Source organism: Microtus pennsylvanicus, chromosome 6, assembly GCF_037038515.1.
Source record: "Microtus pennsylvanicus isolate mMicPen1 chromosome 6, mMicPen1.hap1, whole genome shotgun sequence".
In the NCBI taxonomy this organism is placed as follows: domain Eukaryota; kingdom Metazoa; phylum Chordata; class Mammalia; order Rodentia; family Cricetidae; genus Microtus; species Microtus pennsylvanicus.
The window spans coordinates 19421200-19441710 of NC_134584.1; the positions used below are offsets into that span (position 1 = coordinate 19421200).

Sequence of the window (20511 nt, forward strand, 5' to 3'; positions counted from 1 at the left end):
AAATATCAAGACTATGATTGGATAGAAGAATCAGTTTATTTCTGATGCCATCGAATGGATCACCAAATGTGAGTATATGAAGATCATGATAAGCCCTAAAGCATTGAGAATAGAAGCTGCAAATTGTCTCCAAAAACACAAACAACTTCCAGTATCTATTTTGAGTATAATAGAATAGAATGGAGTTATGGAGTATATAGGCCCTGTTTCTTTTATTCCCAGTTATGAAGAGGCTATGTAGGCTAAAAGAAAAACTCTGTGTGCCAGTTGGGTGATGAGAAATATTTTTCTTTAACAGGATATTAACTCAGAGCATTTCAGATGCTGCTTACACCAGTAGACCAGAAACCACATGGGATTCCACAAGCTGGTGAGTGGCATTACAGAGCTGATCAGGAGTTCTATTTATCTTCAAGAGACATTGAATGAATTCAGTCAAAGTTTGGTTGAAGTGTCCTCAGCCTTGGATGTCCAACTGCTCAAAGCCAGACAAAAGAGTCCTCCGCCGGTCAAGGTTATAAAATCAAAGAGAGAATTATAATAAGCTTGTCCGACTAGTCTGAGGGATATACACAAAGGAAATGCCATTGTATGGAAAAGATGGAGCTATATCTGTTCAACCTTAAAGGATATGATAGGGATAATAGTCTGAAAAGCTTGACTGCACTTTGAAAAACAACCATATTTTAAGGAGAAAAGTGAAGTATGACTGCTCACTGGTACACAGAAAATTGATGATCTCAAAGCAGCAAATCCCAAAGAAGGGAACAACACAAAAAAACAACATCACAAACATTGAAAACTAAATTAAAAGGAGATAGCAATCACTGGTCAATAATATCCCTTAATATAAATGAACTCAACTCACCTATAAAAAGAGACAGGCTAACAGATTGGATATGAAAACAAAATCCATCCTTCTTCTGCGTATAAGAAACACTCCTCAACCTCAAAGAACCACAATGGGCTGGGCCCTCTCACATCAGTTACTAATTAAGAAAATACCCTACAAGCCTGATAGTATTGAGACATTTTCTCAGGCTGAAGACTTGAAAACACTAATCAGACACATGGAGCACTGGGCACATAGGCTATTCCCCAAACTGCAATTTGAAGATATTATTGACAGAGTTGAAAAGTGGGAAATAAAAAGGAGGGTCAGACCTGTTTAAAACAAATTCGACTTGATCTCCCTATTGTACATGAAGATTTTGTTAACAATAATGATGAAGTTGAAGAAACTAATAACCTCGATGCAACCGCAGCTGGATTTGATCCCTTTTTTACAAGCTCATCTGACAGCAAGAAGTTGGCTTCTGAATAAAGTAGGAGTATAACAGAAGAGCAGCAACAGTGGATTCAGAGGAATAAACAACTGGCCTTGGAAAGAAGGCAGGTAAAGCTACTGAGTAAAAGCCAGTCCCTAGAAAATGGTGTGATAATGAGTACACCCTGGGCACAGACAGTGGGAGAGAGCAGTACTGGTGAGGATCAAGAAGACTCAAGTGGATTAAACACAGATACTGCAGATGCTCCACATGTTCCTTCTGCCAATACAACAAAAAAGGAACAATTTGATGCAGAGGAACCACTCTAACTTGGACTAACCCAGAAATGTTCCAAGTAGCCAGACTTCTACAACAGAATCCTACCGCGTTTGTGGTTATTTGTAACTTTTTCTACTTTGCATAAGTCTAAGTCATAAAACTTCTATGGATTCCTGCTTAAAATACAATGACTATTTATAAAAAATAAAAATAGAGTACAGACCTAAACAGAGAACTCTCAACAGAGGAATCTAAAGTGGCTGAAGGACACCTAAGGAAATACTCAACATTCTTAGTCATCAGAGAAATGCAAATCAAAACTATTTTGAGATTCCATTTTACACCTGTAAGAATGGCCAAGACCAAAAACAGTGATGACAACTTATGCTGGAGAGGTTGTGGAGTAAAGGGAACACTCCTGCATTGTTAGTGGGAGTGCGAGCTGGTACCACCCCTTAGAATATTAATATGGCGATTTCTCAGAAAATTAGGAAACAACCTGCCTCAAGACCCAGCAATACCTCTTTTGGGCATATAGCCAAAGGATGCTCAAGTATACCACATGGACATGTGCTCAACTATGTTCATAGCAGCTTTGTTTGTCATAACCAGAGCCTGGAAAAAACCTAAGTGCCCCTCAACAAAAGAATGGATAAGGAAAATGTGGTACACTTACTCAATGGAGAACTACACAGCAGGAAAAAAAAAAGATATCTTGAAATTTGAAGGCAAATGGTTGGAGATAGAAAATATCATATAGAGTGAGGTAAGCCAAATGCATGAATACAATTATCATATGTTCTCACTCATAAGTGCTGTTAAAACATTAAACAAAGAAAACTACAAATCATAATCCCAGAGAACATAGACAAAGAAAGAGGACCCTAAGAGAGATATATATGGATCTAATATGGGAAGTAGATAATATCCCCTAAGTGAATTGGGACCATGGGTACTACTCGAGAAGGTTGAAAGGGAGGGGAGCAGAGAAAGATGTATAGCTCAATAAAATCAATAATAAAAAAGATCAGGGCTGAAATACATTAGCACTGATGATTTAATATGAGATGCTTGCTCGCCTTCTCTCATGAGGTCTAGCATGAGTTCTTCACCATAGAGCATGCTGAAACCTGCACAGATGCCCAGATGATGTCTCAAATCCTGAAGGATATAGAGACTACAGATTTGGGACCAAGATTTATACATCAGACGTTGAAGTCTGCCCTCCCATATGTGACTACAGTTGTTGGCAATGCTAAGAAAGCTGCTGCTGATGCAGATGACTTTGTGCGTATCTTACTTTCAGTTTTTCTCCCCTGAAAGAATTCATACTAGATTTTAGAATCTAGGCTAGAACTTCACCAAAAACAAAGTAAAAATTGAAAAAAAATTATTTCTACAGGAAGAATGATGATTTTAGGGTTAAGTGTTGGTTCAGTTACTAGAAGACAAGGTACTCTCACAATGGGCACAGCAATTTCATTAACACTGTCTGTTTCAACTAAAGTAGAGACTGCAATGTCAATCACAGCCAAAGATTAGGTTACTGATGTCAGCTTTTCTAGTCCGATGCTGGAAAAACTTCAATTACTACAACACCAAAAGTACAGAATGGTCTGTTTAATCTATCATTGATTGGGTCCAAATACTCTTATTGCTACTTCTAAAATGCTGTCACAAAAAAACAGCTAGTGTATTGGCAAACAAGCTGACACTAACATACAATACAGACCTTTATGACTGTGAAAACTTATTATCAGATGATGCATATAATGAGTTTACTTGTTCTTAAATACATTGTACTGAAGTTAGACAAGCTTGCCAAATGTGCATAAGCTTTAGTTTAGCATATGGTATTCTTAATAAGTATAGTACTTAATAAGTACTTTGCTTTTTATTCAAAATGTTTAGGTTTCTTTGACAGAATTAGCAGTGGTTTCCCATCAATCTTTATGTGCAAGAAATAAAATTGTCAACTATTCATAATTAGACAAAAAGTGCTCAATTTCTGTGCCAATTAGGAGTGAGAGAGACTCCTGTTAACAGTCCTAGGTGGTGGCTACAAAGGACTGCTCATGTCAGTAGCAGCCGGCATTGGAGAGCCCTGGCTAGGAAGTCAAACAATCTTTCACAGCGGTGACTGCCAAAAGCCTGGCTCCTGAGGCCATTTAACAGCCTGCTCTCAGGACTGAATAAGCATCCCCACCCACAAACTAAACTGCTGCCTTTGTGACAGCCAGATGCTTATTTCCCTGTGACTTCCTTGGCAACCAGGATATTAAGCACAGAAATCCCAGTTGGCAAAGAATGCACACGAGAATTGTTGAAATCAGCAGGCTGCATTGATCATCCCACAGCGACAACTGTGTAGGTCAGAGATGGGGACTTTCAGCCTGGTAGCTCCATATGATGGCTTTGGAAGCCAAAAATGAGCCCGTAGCACAGCAGGCTGCTTTATCCCAGTTACAATTGGAGCTGTGCAGCAATTAGAAAAGCCCATTTTTCTGCTTCTTTCTTCCTGCTCTCCCCAAATACATGAAAACCAAAAAGAAGAAGGGAACTAGAGCAGTGTAATAGTCTTGACTGAGATCACAGCTTCAGGTTTGGTTGGCATTTATCCAGTTTTGATTTATCATTTGCATGCACACACCCAGACACTCAGGGTCTGGGCTCAACATAACAGGGCCCAACACAGTTTATGAAAGTCTGGCTCTCTGGTGGTTCCTGGTTCTGGCTTGGGGTTTGTCACTCAGTGGTCACTGTGAAAGAAAGAAAAAGAAAAATATTTCTCAGAATTGCCAAAGACAAATCTAAAGCTGAGACTTGCAGAAAGTAGGGAACTTGCTCAAGTTCTCAACTGCTTTCAGATAAAAGGCACTGCACCTCTTTCCTAGTCAGGGAATTTGCTCCTGCCTTAAAGGCTACTGCTTCTGCTTCTGAGATTTAACATTCCTGCCTCAACCTTCAAAGCCTATTGGTTTCCAGTCTTCAAGACCTTCCAGAGACAGGAGACTAAACACTTTGGGTACCTTTGTTGGTAACCTATCATTTGCAGTGTTATTTAATATCCAACATCTTCATAACATTTCTCTAACTTCTCTGTTTCCTAAAGCCTGCTTTGGTTATCTTCTATCTAGCATGCAAAAAAAAAAAAAAAACCCTGCATCTTTGTATAAAATTTGCAAGCTTTAAAACTATAACTGTATCCATCTGATATAAGACAATTGCAGTATTGGGTATTTGTTATATAAAAATAATAATTTGGTTTCCATATTTTAAAGAATGACAAATACATTTGTTCCTTGTGAAAAATAGAAGACTGAGATGTTGTTGGTCTTTTAAATCTGAATATCTTAGGATATGTTCTGAAACACTCAAGCAATAGAAAATGACGCAATTGTTTAAGAGAAGTCATAACCAAATAATTCAGAGCTTATCAAAGGTAGTGTATACTTTGATGGCTTATCCTGAAAACTTATTCCTAAACAATGATTCTTATGTTTGATCTGTTAAGCTTTATGTATTCCACATTAATGTAAGTCTGGAAAATAAGGTCATTATTATAGTACTTGCTTATAATATTCATGGTTTTGAGTTTTACTTCCTGTAGTCGAGGGAGAGAAATAAGAAGTGGAGCAAAAAGAAGGAAGAGAGTAAAAGAGGGAAGACATAGAGATAGATAGAGACAAGGATGGTAAGAGAACATTTCACTTTTGCATTGATCTTCAAGCATAGACTGTATATCAGTGAACAGAGGTAGAAAATCGATCTAGAACATGTTAAGTTCTACTTTTCAGCTATCTATTATTCACCATGAAAAACTGGATATCTGAGGTTATTTAAAATTAAACTGACCATATTAATCATTTACTTAATATGTTTAACATATTTTCATTTTATCTTATGGGGTATATATAAAAAAAACCCTAGATAGTAGTATATATTTATAGGAAGAAGCAAAGTACAAGCATGTTAATATTTTATTAAGAACATTGATACTGAAAAATTTTCTGGATAACTTGTAATATTAAATAAAATTCTATTAGGTTCCAATGTTCAAATTTAAATTACATATCCAATTAAAATTAGTTTTACTAAGTAGAGAGTGTAAATGGCTTATAAACAACATTAGGCTGTACCAATAAATCACATAATCATTGTGATTGATTATGTTAATATTTTAATATTTAGCCACAGACAATACTTCCGAGACAGTTGAAGGTCAACAATTAAAAGTTTACTTTATTTCAAAAAGATACTATCACCCAAAAGTAGGAATTTAGAAGAAAAGACGGTGTTTGTTCATCTCAGGTTCTGTAGCAACTGCATACAGTTTTGTAATCACAGAAGTATTTTGGCTATAGATGTTCTGATGATTTTCATGAAGCAAAGCTAGAAAGCATAGTGCACTGGAGGCCTCTCAACCTTGTATATTTTAAAGACCACAGATGAGTCAACAATTTAGGGCAGCCCTCTGCACACCCAGAGCATCTCTGAAATCCTCTTCTTTGAAGCCATTGACCTTATTTCTGATATTCATTATGTTAAAAAGTCTTCTCTCAAGCTAAATGCCTGTGTGCCTAGCAGTCTATACTTAGAGATTTTCAGTTTTCAGAATTAATATATTTGATATCTTTTTATTAAAACTTCAGAAGTTTAGATACATAAATCATTACATAAATTTTGGATTTTATTGACCTAATCTCTAAGAGGAATTAGCTCTAGAAAGGTAATTCATCTTCCATTTAAGGCAAGTCTAAGAGATTGAATTGTATTAAGTAATGTGCTGCGCTTTCCCAGCTCTGCATTGCTGCCTAGTATAGATTTCTGCTGAGATGAACAAACTCACAGAAACTCTTTGCATTAGATTCAATTATTGAGCTAAAGTCTGATACCATTCTTTTGGAGTTGGGTCAACAGCTTCTTAAAGATGAAGCATACAGTGTATCCCAAATACTTCATAGATGAAAATCAGTACACTCTGTACTGAACTTTTATTTTCAAAGCCATACATGCAATAAATTTGATTAATAAAATTATTAAATTTGTTGGTTATGTAGACTTCAACATTACATTTTACTTCAAATTTTATTTAATATAAATACTAGTTTTAAAAATTATGTTGGTTTTGCTTAGTTTCCATAGTACAATATGCATATATAGTATATAATATATAATTTTATATTATGCAATTATATATTATGCCTTTTGAATATTTCTCTCAAATGATGTAAATAATCTGTATGCATATGTGTTTGGATGAAAATAAATATATTAGCACGTTCTAATTTAGCACCAGTTGACTGCAAACTCATACTATAGCCATGGGTAACCTTGACATCCTCCTGCCCCTCCTGCCCCTATATCCTTAGTGCTGTAATTAAAAGTATATGGCATTAGAAATGACATTTATTTTCTTTTTTATACTGATTCATTTAAAAATTAGCTCTTAAGGACACCACAACTTTATTGATGATAATGGAACTACTCTGTATACCAAAAGTGAGCAGAAACATAAATATGTTGCTCGCTTTAAAAAACAAAGGAGTTCTCCTTATTTAGCTTCTCTAGGATCACTAATTATAAGCTCAATGTCCTTGGTTTATGGCTAGAAACCAAATATGAGTGAGTACATCCCATGTTCCTCTTTTTGGGTCTGGCTTACCTCACTCAGGATAGTGTTTTCTATTTCCATCCATTTGTATGCAAAATTCATGAAGTCCTTGTTTTTTATTGCTGAGTAGTACTCTAATATGTATAAATTCCATACTTTCTTCATCCATTCTTCCATTGAAAAGCATCTAGGTTGTTTCCAGGTTCTGGCTATCACAAACAATGCTGCTATGAACATTGTAGAGCATATACTTTTGTTGTATGATAAGGCCTCTCTTGGGTATATTCCCAAGAGTGGTATTGCTGGGTCCAAGGGTAAGTTGATCCCGAATTTCCTGAGAAACCGCCATACTGCCTTCCAAAGTGGTTGCACAAGTTTGCATTCCCACCAGCAATGGATGAGTGTACCCCTTTCTCCACAACCTCTCCAACAAAGGCTATCATTGGTATTTTTGATTTTAGCCATTAAAACATATAGGCATCCTCCTGAATATTAACCTTCAGCAAGCGATGAAAGGAGACAGAGACAGAGACCCACATTAGAGCACAGGACTGAAATCTCAAGGTCCAAATCAGGAGCAGAAGGAGAGAGAGCACGAGCATGGAACTCAGGACCACGAGGGGTGCACCCACACACTGAAACAATGGGGATGTTCTATTGGGAACTCACCAAGGCCAGCTGGCCTGGGTCTGGAAAAGCCTGGGATAAAACCGGACTCTCTGAACATAGCGGACAATGAGGACTACTGAGAACTCAAGAACAATGGCAATGGGTTTCTGATCCTACTGCACGCACTGGCTTTGTGGGAGCCTAGGCAGGTTGGATGCTCAACTTACTAGACCTGGATGGAGGTGGGGGTTCCTTGGACTTCCCACAGGACAGGGAACCCTGATTGCTTTTCGGGCTGGGGGGAGACTTAATTGGGGGAGGGGGAGGGAAATGGGAGGCGGTGGTGGGGAAGAGACAGAAATCTTTAATAAATAAATAAATTAAAAAAAATCAAAAAAAAATAAAACCATATTCTGTAAAAAAAAATAAAAAAATAAAAGCTAAAAAATAAAAAACAAAACAAAAAAAAAAACAAAGGAGTTGGGGAAAATTGTGGAGGACTACTCAGGAATAGATAGAAATTTAAAGCTACAACTAATTTTAGATTAAAAATCCTTAAATATGAAAATAATATTGTGGATTGTCTTATGATACACTTATATTCTAAGAATTATGTAGGAGGTCCTTCTGTCTTCGTGTTGCTTTCCTTGGTTCATAGAGAAACTGCTTTGAGTCCATTGATAGGGCAGAACTTAGGTAGGCAGGGAAGACAGAACTGTATGTGGGGAGAAAGAAGGGCAGAGTGAGAGACGCCATGGACCCACCACCACAGATAGACATGCTGGAACTTGGTTGGATGAGTTTATTCAGCCTTCTTAATTTTATATGTTTTTTTGTGATGGCCACATGGGCTTGGATAACTTAAGAAGGTTCTTGCCACTACAGAAGATTTATTTTCCCTCTCTCAATGTCCATTAGTTGCTTGTAGCTCTTCATCTAAGAGTGGAAACTTGTAAGATTATTCACAATATATGGGTGCTAATAGGTATTTTATTTGCATGTGTCTTGTTTAGCTGAATGTGTTAATAAGATTTCATGAATGTTACCCCTATTGTATATAAATTATGTATTGTCTGACATCCTGATGCCCTGTCTATTAAAATCTTTCCACCCCTCTTTTAGGATGTACCTTCAGTTGTAGGTATGTATGTGTTTTCTTACAGATGAATCAATTAGAGAGATGCAAAATCCCCGATTTTCTGTTCATTGACCACTTGTGAATTTCTGCAATAGTCAAAGCATAATGATATAAATGTTAAAAATAAAACAAGGTGATTGAATTGAACACTGCTGCTGTATGTAGATACCATGAAGACTCTCATGATAACAGTGTCAGTACCTTAGATCCATGAAGGCACCAAGGGTTTTCCTTGTGTCAGGCTCAGGAAAATTTTAGAATATTTCCTTGGTTCATTTATAGATGTTGGTAAAAACTCAACCTTTATCTAAAACCATTACAAGTAGAAAATACAGTGTGGATTTTTGTCTCTCCAGATTGCTGAAGCTAGAGATTGTTCCACTTCCTGGACCTTCTACTGAGATTATTCAACCCTCCTCTTCATTCATGCTATATATAATGAATACATCAAGTTTCTGGGCTATTGCTGTTGTGACTTTGACATGGACATGGACTATTAAATTCCATCTTTTCTGTGCTTTTCCTTGTTTTTCCAATCATCCAAGTCCACTCATTCCCCAAACCTGATAGGTTGTAGCAGTCAACATTGTTGACACACATCTAAAATCTAACTCACATAAGGCCTGATCTGACCCAGAATGATGGACTCTATCCCAGATTGATGTACACATTATATACCATTCCCATTGAAATTGTACCTGTATAAAATAAGTTCTAAAAAAAGCCAAGGTGTTTATTTTCATTTTTGATGATTTTATGTAAGATACAGTCATCATCTAGCTATGTATATATTGATTGCAGATTAATATTCAGGTATTGCTCACAGTTCTGAATATGAATAATTGTCGTAGAGTTATGTATTCAAAAATAAAATCACATACACCTAAAGATGAGAGATAGCATCTTTAAATAAAAATTAGGTTAAAATTTATTTATTTCTAAAACTTTAAATATAAATTTACACATTGCACATATCTTAATGTTTTAATGACAGGACTCAAACTTCGTCAGATCAAAATTACTCCTTCAATAGTGTACAGAGTTTAGAAATTTAAATATTTATATCTCTTAATTGTGGGTATATTTTCTACCTAAATAATCTTGGTATAATTTCAGAATCATCTTTAAGCAGGTAGCCAATTATTATTTTTTTTTTTACGGATGAACTTTCTTTTTTATTTTATTTTAGTTATTTTTTTTTATTGAGAAAAAAAAATTCTGCCTCCTCCCAGCCTCTCACTCCTCCTCCCCTCCCCCCACTCCTCTCCCCCTCCCTCTCCAGTCTGAAGAGCAGTCAGGGTTCCCTGTCCTGTGGAAAGTCAAAAGTCCTCCCCCCTCCATCCTGGTCTAGGAAGGAGAACATCCAAACTGGCTAGGCTCCCACAAATCCAGGACATGAAGTAGGATCAAAACCCAGTGCCATTGTCCTTGGCTTCTCATCAGCCCTCATTGTCCGCCATATTCAGAGAGTCCAGTTTTATCCCATGCTTTTTCAGTCACAGTCCAGCTGGCCTTGGTGAGCTCCCAATACGTCAGCTCCACTGTCTCTGTGGGTGGGTGCACCCCTCGTGGTCCCGACTTCTTTGCTCATGTTCTCCCTCCTTCTGCTCCTCATTGGGACCTTGGGAGCTCAGTCTAGTGCTCCAGTGTGGGTCTCTGTCTCTATCTCCATACATCGCCAGATGAAGGTTCTATAGTGATATGCAAAATATTCATCAGTATTGCTCTAGGATAGGATCATTTCAGGTTCCCTATCCTCATCTGCCCCAGGAACTAACTGGGGACCTCGCCTTGGGCACCTGGAAGCCCCTCTAGGTCCAAGTCTCTTGCCAACCCTAAGATGGCTTCCTTAATTAAGATATGTGCTTCCCTGCTCCCCTATCCAACCTTCCTTTATCCCAATCATCCCATTGCCCCAAGTTCTCCCCATCCTACCCTTCTCACTTTTCTCTCCCCATCTCTGCTTACCCCCCTCCCACCCCACCCTTAAGATCCCGATTTTTGCCTGGCAATCTTGTCTACTTCCAATACCCAGGAGGATAGCTATATGTTTTTCTTTGGGTTCACCTTCTTATCTAGCTTCTTTAGGTTAACAAATTATAGACTCACTGACCTTTATTTATGGCTAGAACCCAATTATGAGTGAGTATATCCCTTGTTCATCTTTTTGGGTCTGGGTTACCTCACTCAGGATACTATTTTCTATTTCCATCCATTTGCATGCAAAATTTGAGAAGTCATTGTTTTTTACCGCTGAGCAGTACTCTAATGTGTATATAGTCCACACTTTCTACATCCATTCTTCCATTGAAGGACATCTAGGTTGTTTCCAGGTTCTGGCTATTACAAATAATGCTGCTATGAACATAGTTGAACAAATGCCCGTGTCATATGATTGGGCATCTCTTGGGTATATTCCCAAGAGTGGTATTGCTGGGTCCTGGGGTAGGTTGATCCCGAATTTCCTGAGAAAACAAAACACTGATTTCCAAAGTGGTTGCACAAGATAGCATTCCCACCAGCAATGGATGAGGGTACCCCTTCCTCCACAACCTCTCCAGCAGAGGCTATCATTGGTGTTTTTGATTTTAGCCAATCTGAGAGGTGTAAGATGATATTTCAAAGTTGTTTTGATTTGCATTTCCCTGATCGCTAAGGAGGTTGAGCATGACCTTAAGTGTCTTTTGTCCATTTGAACTTCTTCTTTTGAGAATTCTCTGTTCAGATCAGTGCCCCATTTTTTTTAATTGGGTTAATTAGCATTTTAAAGTCTAGTTTCTTGAGTTCTTTATATATTTTGGAGATCAGACCTTTGTCTGTTGCGGGGTTGGTGAAGATCTTCTCCCAGTCAGAGGGCAGGTAGCCAATTATTAAATGAAAATGGTAAAAACTTACAGAAAGCATCTTAAATAAATAAAATAAGATAAAGCTTTGCAGTTTCATTAAATGGGGTAAATATATAAATAAGTTAAATATATAAATGAGGTAAATATATAAAGGAGGTATATGTATTCTTGTCATGAGTCACAACATAGTCATTGCTTTAATAGTTTCAGAGCTATTTTAAAGACCTGAAACTAATGACACTGTTAAAAATTACAAAAGACCTTCGCTTTAGACTCAGCTCCTAAACTATGTAACAAAGAGACAGAGCAAGATGTTCGCAGTGAAGGCAGTGCCAAGGATTCAAACTGAAAAGGTAAGTAAACAAGAGAGATCAAACAAACAAGTTTCCTATCTCACACCTTCTACCCAAGAATAGGAGATGCCCAACAAATAAGGAAACCTCATAGACCTTTGTCATAAAATTCTGAGTGCAGAACAATTCTCTGGCTTACTTCACATAATGGAAAGTATCAACCCAACCCCCCACTCCAGGCTCCACATCTTCTCTACAATTAAAAGAACAGAAAAAAATAATTTTATTTTCAGAGTAGTGATGGTTACTCTTCTGGTTAATAACAGCTTATCTATGAATATTTTAACATTTGAAATTATAACAACTGACATAAAAATACCCTTGTGCATTTCCTTGTCTCTATGTGAGAGCTCTAAAAATCATTTGGGGATATTAAAATATTACTTGATTCAATTCATTTTTGGCAAAACTTAAGACACCAGAATCTCTTAAGAAAATTATACAAGGATAAAAAGGCTGGTGATGGGAGGTGTCCACACCTAGTCACTTGATCGCTTGGTATTACTGTTCATGTTCAGCTCATTTTGAATTTTTGATAGGTATTAATTAATGTGAACAAATTAGGATGCTGCTATGCCTAATGAGCTTCTTCAATTTAAAAATATCCTCACACAAAAGCCATGAGAGCAAGCTAATCTTTCACAGCATACCTTGGAGTGCGAACAGATGTTTTAATTAAAATTGACTGTGCGACAAATTACTATTGTGTAATTTAATGAATAGCTATCAAAACAACAAATTACAAAACAAATATTTACTTGACCACTGCTGAATTATTTTTTGATCATTGTAGTAGATACTGCTTAGACTTTGTCACATTCTTTGTAATTTTTAATAAGAAAATAGTGCTTCTTCTTTCTTCTTCACTTAATGGCCTGCCTTTGTATTCATCAACCTCCCAAAAAATTTGTGGGGATTTTATTGGTCATTTGTTTCCACCACCAGTAAATATTCAGTTATTTTCATGAGGTGAACAGAATGAACACAAAAAGGCCATTGATGATAATCATCTTTCTGCAGAGAGAAAATATAGTTTTTCTTCCTGTATTGTTATTTAAATGTTTGGTGCATTGAAATAAAAATTCTTGCTGTCATTTGTAGGTATTAAGATACTTTAGTAGAGAGAGGGGGAAGAAGATGTGAAGGGGAGGAAAGGAAAATGTGGAGAGAAAGAGAATGGTTTCTGTCAGATGATTGTTTTGTTATATATCTATATAAATACCAAGTATATGATAACAGAAACTAAAATCAAAGCCTGACACATTAAGAAAGTACCCAGTGTTTTGTCCTGACTCTTTTTTATGCTTTTTGTGAAATCATAATATAATTATATTTCCCCCTTGCTTTTCTTCATAAAATCCCTCCCATATAACATTCTACCCTTTTTATCCAATTAATGATCTCTTTTCTATTAACTGTCATTGTTTGTACATAACCATATCCACATTTGCATGCTATTGCATATATAGAGATACATATATTTATATATATATTAGTTATTGTTTTGTGTGTGTGTGTTGAGGTGGAAAATAAAAGTGTTTGAAGGACACGAAGTTTGTTTCCTATGTAATATTTGGAACCCTAGTAAAAATCAGAAACAGTAATACAAGTATTTTTTTTCAAAGTCATCCTCAGTTTTATTTATTTAATGATTCTTTTTTATTTTTTATTGAAAATTTCTATTTCCTCCCCACCTCCCACTTCCCTATCCTCCTTCCTCTCCCTCCCCCTCCCTCTCCAGTCCAAGGAGCAGTACAAGTATTTTTAATCCTAGTTTGTACCTATAAGAAGATTGGAAACAGAGACCTACACATATACCTACATATATATTATATATTAAATATATGCACATATTCTAAAGAATAAAAATAATTTATCTCTAGTGATATTTTAATTCAAATTGTATCAGGAAAAAATATTTACAGTTAATATTTTATTTAAATATCACTAAAAAAACCCTGTTGTTCTCTAGATTATTTTTCCTATATAATCAAAATATCAAAATTACTTCGAATTTTGTGTTTATATCATGTTAATTTGAATAACTTATGAGAAGTTCTTAGTCACGTCATCCAGAGTTGAAAATTATATGCCAGAGGAATTTCAAATTAGAATTTCAAATTGTGTACCTTGCATAAGTTTAGAAGAACTACACACCAATATTTGAATAGTAATTTTTTATCCATACAAATGTACATATAATTCAAATAAGTTTTTTTTTCCATTTAGATTTATGCTTCCTATAAACCTAGGCTATTTTTTCTAAAACATGCATAAGCAGCCCTCTATTGAGATGATCAAGATTTTCCAAGAGATTCCCCAAACATTACATGATATTGGCCTTGGTTTTCCCCCAGAGTTGGAAGATAAATTCCTATTGATGAAGAAAGTATAAACTTTATAAGCAGCTTAGAGACCTGTGAGCTGGGACTGTTCTGACAGCCCCTTCTGTGAGAACTAGCTTTCCTGGTAATAGAAAGTGCTATACATGCTTCCAAAGGAGGGAATCAAATGACAGTCTCATCCAGCAATGATGCTTCTGAGCCAAACAATGAGCAACAACATTCCTACCCAGCAATGATACTTATGGACCACAACAATGATCAACATGGCACAATAACAATAAGAATGCTGGTGTACATACCTTAGTGGTAACTAGTAGAAATCTTGTAAAATATATTGTGTCTATCATAAACATAATGTATGCTTTAAAAAATACTTTCAATAATACATTATATCCAGTTTGATCCCATGCTTTTTCAGTCACAGTCCAGCTGGCCTTGGTGAGCTCCCATTAGATCAGCTCCACTGTCTCAGTGGGTGGGTGCACCCCTCGTGGTCCCGACTTCTTTGCTCTTGTTCTCCCTCCTTCTGCTCCTCATTGGGACCTTGGGAGCTCAGTCTAGTGCTCCAGTGTGGGTCTCTGTCTCTATCTTCATCCATCACCAGATGAAGGTTCTATGGTGATATGCAAGATATTCGTCAGTATTGCTCCAGGATAGGGTCATTTCAGGTTCCATATCCTCGGCTGCCCAAGGAACTAACTGGGGACCTCAGCTTGGGCACCTGGGAGCCCCTCTAGGTTCAAGTCTCTTGCCAACCCTAAAGTGGCTCCCTTAACTAAGAATTGTGGTTCCGTCCTCCCCTGTCCAACCTTCCTTTATCCCAATCCTCCTGTTTCCCCAAGGCCCCACCTCCTTCCCTTCTAACTTTTCTCTCCCCATCTCCCCTTACCCCCATCCCACCCCACTCCCAAGATCCCAATTTTCTCCCTGGCAATTTTGTCTACTTCCCTTAGCCAAGAGGATAACTATATGTTTTTCCTTGGGTTCCCCTTCTTACTTAGCTTCTTTAGATGAGGGCTGATGAGATGCAAATGACAATGGCACGGGGTTTTGATCCTCCATAATGTGCTGGCTTTGTGGGAGCCTAGCCAGTTTGGATGTTCACCTTCCTAGATATGGTCGGAGCGGGGAGGACCTAGGACTTGCCACAGGGCAGAAAACCCTGACTGCTCTTTAGACTGGAGAGGGAGGGGAAAGGAGTGGGGGTAGGGGGAGAAGGGTGGGAGGAGGGGGAGGAGGGTGGGAGGAGGGGTAGGGAAATGGGAGGCTGGGAGGAGGTGGAAACTTGTTTTTTTTTTCTCCTTTTCTCAATAAAAAAAAAAGAAAGAAACTTGTCTAGGGGAGGAAGTGTAAATTTTTGAATGGAAAAATAAAAAAAGAAACTTGTCAAAAAAATAATACATTATATCCTATTTTTTAATCTTTAAGTCACTGAAATAAGTGTGGGAACATGATGTGGGATTTCCCTCTGTATGCTGTGATTAACATTAATGAATAAAGAATTGCTTTGAGCCTATAGCAGAGCAGGGTGGGATGGAGCAGAGCTAGAAGGGGAGGACTGGACTGAATTCAGGGAGAAAGAAGGACAGAGTCAGAAAGAAGCCATGTAGCCCTCCTGAGACAGATGCTGGGAACTTTACCTGGTAAGCCACAGCAACGTGGCAATGTACAGAATAATGGGGATGGGTTAAATTAAGATGTAAGATTTAACCAATAAGAAGCCAGAGCTAATGGACCAAGCGGTGATTTAAATAATATAGTTTCTATGTAATTACTTTGGGGTTGAGCAGCCAGGAACCAACAATCGGCTTCCTTCAACATTAAAATTTTTAAATACTTGGGTAACTTCATTATAAACTCAAATAGAATTAAGGTTTTATTTATTTATTTTTAGTTGGAAGGATAAATACGGCAGAATAAATGCAGGCTTCTGTATCATTGGGATGCCTCCAACTCTCAGTGGTCTCCAATTTTGAGACTTAAGCACTTTCACTTTGGAGATACATTTCTTAATATTTGTTTTACCTTAAGTTCAAGAAATATAAGGGGATAATATTAAAAACTAAACAGAACTCTATTTGTGATGCAATTTAATTAATCCTTTTCCCATTCTGTAAGAGCAGTGTAGCTGGCATGTGACTTCATCACTCCAACTGAGGTGGCAGCATGAAGCTTTATAGCACTGCTTCCTCGTGTTATCAAGCTGTTAAATCTGGATCACCAGAAAGTTATCTTTAAACAAGTAAGCTTGCATCAGTAGAGGACAAGAATAGGAATTAGGATCCACTCAGAACTGGATGCCACCACTACTCTCAGCATTTATGGAGATGAAGGTATTATTTAGCTTTATTTAGTGATGTTAGTTACTTACTTAAATTAGGGTATGGTGGGGCTGAACAACTGGCATAGAATTCAGATTATAATGCTATAAATGCACTAGTTAGGCCTTATTGTCCTACAAGTTTTACTACTGTTTGTTTTGGTTTCTTTTTTTTCTTTAAATCAATGTTCCTTAATATTTATTTACTGTGTTAACATTAATTTTTATATTTTCACTTTGCTTGGGCATAAGAATTTTTCTAAATGATATATATATATATAATATTTAACTAAGTACTATATTATATATCATGTTAAAATTCAAGACATACATATAAAGATTTTCATTTAAAATTATTAGTTCTTTTTAAAAAATTACAATGTATTTTTATCATATTCATTTCCCTCCTCCATCTCCTTCCATATCTGCTAACACTTACATACCCACCTAGATTTCTGTCCTTTATTTTTTTTAACATCAATCAAAAGACCAGTTTGAGCTTCAGATATATTTTTATGAATGGACTTCAACCAGAAGTTATCATCTTGAGGATAACTGATTCTCCTTCTTATTGGATCTGTCATCTGACACAATCTTCTTTGCTGTCAGTGAAAGTTCCTGCCCAGTTCTGCTCTCCATTTTGGAATTAGGTCTGGATTAAGCTTGCATGGGTCTTTTGCATGCTGTCACGATCACTGTGGACTGATAAGTGCAGCTTTCTAGTTGTGTCCTGAAGACAATGATTCCTTGTAGTTGGCATTTTCTCTGACTCTCTTAACATTTCTCTATGTCTTTCTCTATAGATCTGTATGCAAGTGAGTGTGGTGTTATCAGAGGCCACAATTGGGAGATAGTTTGTCAGGTGCTGGAGCTGCAGATGGTCTGAGGCATCAGGATAGGTGCTGACAACAAAACCATTCCCATGCAAAAAAAATGATAAAAATTTATCAACCTTGCAGTACCTAACATGACCCTGCTTTTCCTCTTATTTATAAAATTTAACGGAGGCTCTTTCTATGTAGTACTGAATAGACTGGTTTATTTTGTGTGAACTAAGCTTACGTCAAACTCACCATGAGGCTTGTTGTTGGAGGCAGCTTGTTTGATTTCAGGCTGCCCAGACTCCCAAAGTAATTATATAGAAACTATATAAATTAAATAACTGCTTGGCCAATCATTTAAGTGTATTGCTAGCTAGGTAGCTCTGAATTCTAGTATTAAACCATTTTCAGAATTTTATATTTTACCATGAAACTTGTGGCCTACCAGCAAGGTTCCAGCATTTCTGTCTCTTGCTGTGGCTCCATGGCTTCTCTCTTGATTTTGCCTTCTTTCTTCTAAAATTCAGTTTAGTTTTCCCTCCTAGCTCTACTCTACCCTATGATAGACCTAAGACAGTTTCTTGGTTAATCAATAGTATTCACAGCATACAGAGGGGAATGCCACATCATTGCCTGTCTTCTTTCTGATGCATTAAGGAGTCTGTTTCCTTACTCTGGCAATTACTCTGTTTATAAACATTCTATTAACTTAGATGTAGCTTTGTGCCTATAAAATAAAGAGCTTTCGGTTCTTAACTTTTGTTCATGCCATTTTTTCTCCATTAGGAAATAACTTTAAAAATGTGAATACTGGTAAATATATATATTTTGAACACAAAAAAATCTTATTCATTATAATTCATAAGCAGTTGAGATTTGGGAAGTGATCACATACACACAGGTGACTTAATGACTTGGTTCTTCTAGTAATATCCGCCACACTACTAAGGTTTTTGTAAAGTTGAATATCATCAATGTCTTCTATGTTCATATGGAAGACTATGTCTATACATTGTACCAAATAACTAAGAAGGATAACCTATTTCCAAGGATTTGAAGTTGCTTGTGTGTTTGTGTCTGTGTGTGTGTGTGTGTGTGTGTGTGTGAGAGAGAGAGAGAGAGAGAGAGAGAGAGAGAGAGAGAGAGAGAGAGAGAGAGAGAGAGAAATGAGTGTAAAAGAATACATCCAAATCTTCAAAATGATCAAATGTTGAAAGAGGCTGTTTGTTCGTTTCCCAGCCACCCTGACTCAAAATAATCACACAGAGTGTTTTAATTGCAATACTGTTTGGCCAATAGCATAAGCATTTTTCTGGCTAACTTATATCTTAAATTAACCCATAATTATCTTATATTTTACCACAAGGCTCGGCCATAGGTTCCAGCTGTCGGCTCACGTCTTTCTTCCTCTGGTGACTACATGGTGTCCTTCTTCTCCCAGCAGTAAGTTTAATTTTCCACCTAGCTCTATTATGCTAAGCCATTGGCCAAAATAGCTTTATTTATTTACCAATAAAAAGCAACACATATACAGATGGACTTCCCACACCAAACATTTGAAATTGGTGGCAATCTGAGTTGTGAATATATGCTTTCAGTCCATGGCTATTCATTCTCTGTGCCATACTTTATTGAATATATTTACTCAAAAATATCAGAATTGATTTACCTATTCTGCTACAGACTAAACCTGCCAAGAAATCAACTAGGTTGTCCAAACTCTTCTCATATCTTTCTTTCTCTTGCCCTAGACACTCAATCTGGCCTCTAGTACTGCATCAGAGCACCAGCTGCAGCCTCCCTTAACCTGTCTACATTTTCTGTGAATCCCAAAAGCTATCCTGTCCTAATCTTCATCCCTCAAATTGTCCCATTATTGAACACCCAAACTCTAGAAGACACACCTTGTTTGCTCAAGGGTAGCTTTTCCCAGGGCCACATGTAAGCTGAAGACAGACCCACACCTCTCCTAGTGCTCCTGAGATACAATACTCGATCTCATTTTCAGATCTGCCCCTGGAAATCTGCTGTGGTCTCCATTTACTCTTTGGCCTCATCCCCAATTAACAACAAATAACTTCTCTTTCAATTTTGTTCCCACATCTTATCCTAGTTACTGATCTTCCAGCACCAGCAGACATTCCTTGTGACCATACCAGCAGAATAGGAAAGGAAATTAGGCAAACCAAATACATCACACTTTAAAAATCAACAGCACCTGGGAGCCCCTCTAGGGTCAAGTCTCCTGCCCACACTAAAGTGGGTCCCTTAACTAAGAATTGTGGTTCCGTGCTCCCCTATCCAACCTTCCTTTATCCCGATCCTCCTGTTTCCCCAAGTCCACCCTCCTTCCCTTCTACCTTTTCTCTCCCCATCTCCCCTAACCCCCATCCCACCCCACCCCCAAGATCCCACTTTTCCCCCCGGCAATTTTGTCTACTTCCCTTATCCAAGAGGATAACTATATGTTTTTCCTTGGGTTCACCTTCTTACTTAGCTTCTTTAGATTCGCCTATTGTAGACTCCGTGAACCCTATTTATGGCTAGAAACCAATTATGAGTGAGTACATCCCATGTTCGTCTTTTTGGGCCTGGGATACCTCACTCAGGATAGTGTTTTCTATTTCCATCCATTTGCATGCAAAATTCGAGAAGTCATTGTTTTTTACCGCAGCGTAGTACTCTAGTGTGTATATATTCCATACTTTCTTCATCCATTCTTCCATTGAAGGGCATCTAGGTTGTTTCCAGGTTCTGGCTATTACAAATAATACTGCTATGAACATAGTTGAACAAATGCTTTTGACATGTGATAGAGCATCTCTTGGGTAAATTCCCAAGAGTGGTATTGCTGGGTCCAGGGGTAGGTTGATCCCGAATTTCCGGAGAAACCGAAACACTGACTGCCCAAGCTGAGG

General features: G+C 37.3%; 1 pseudogene; it reads left to right on the forward strand.

The window, feature by feature from the left end:
• Positions 1-962: 962 nt before the first annotated feature.
• On the forward strand, positions 963-1607 carry LOC142853020 (TIMELESS-interacting protein pseudogene; annotated as a pseudogene).
• The last annotated feature ends 18904 nt before the right edge of the window (positions 1608-20511 follow it).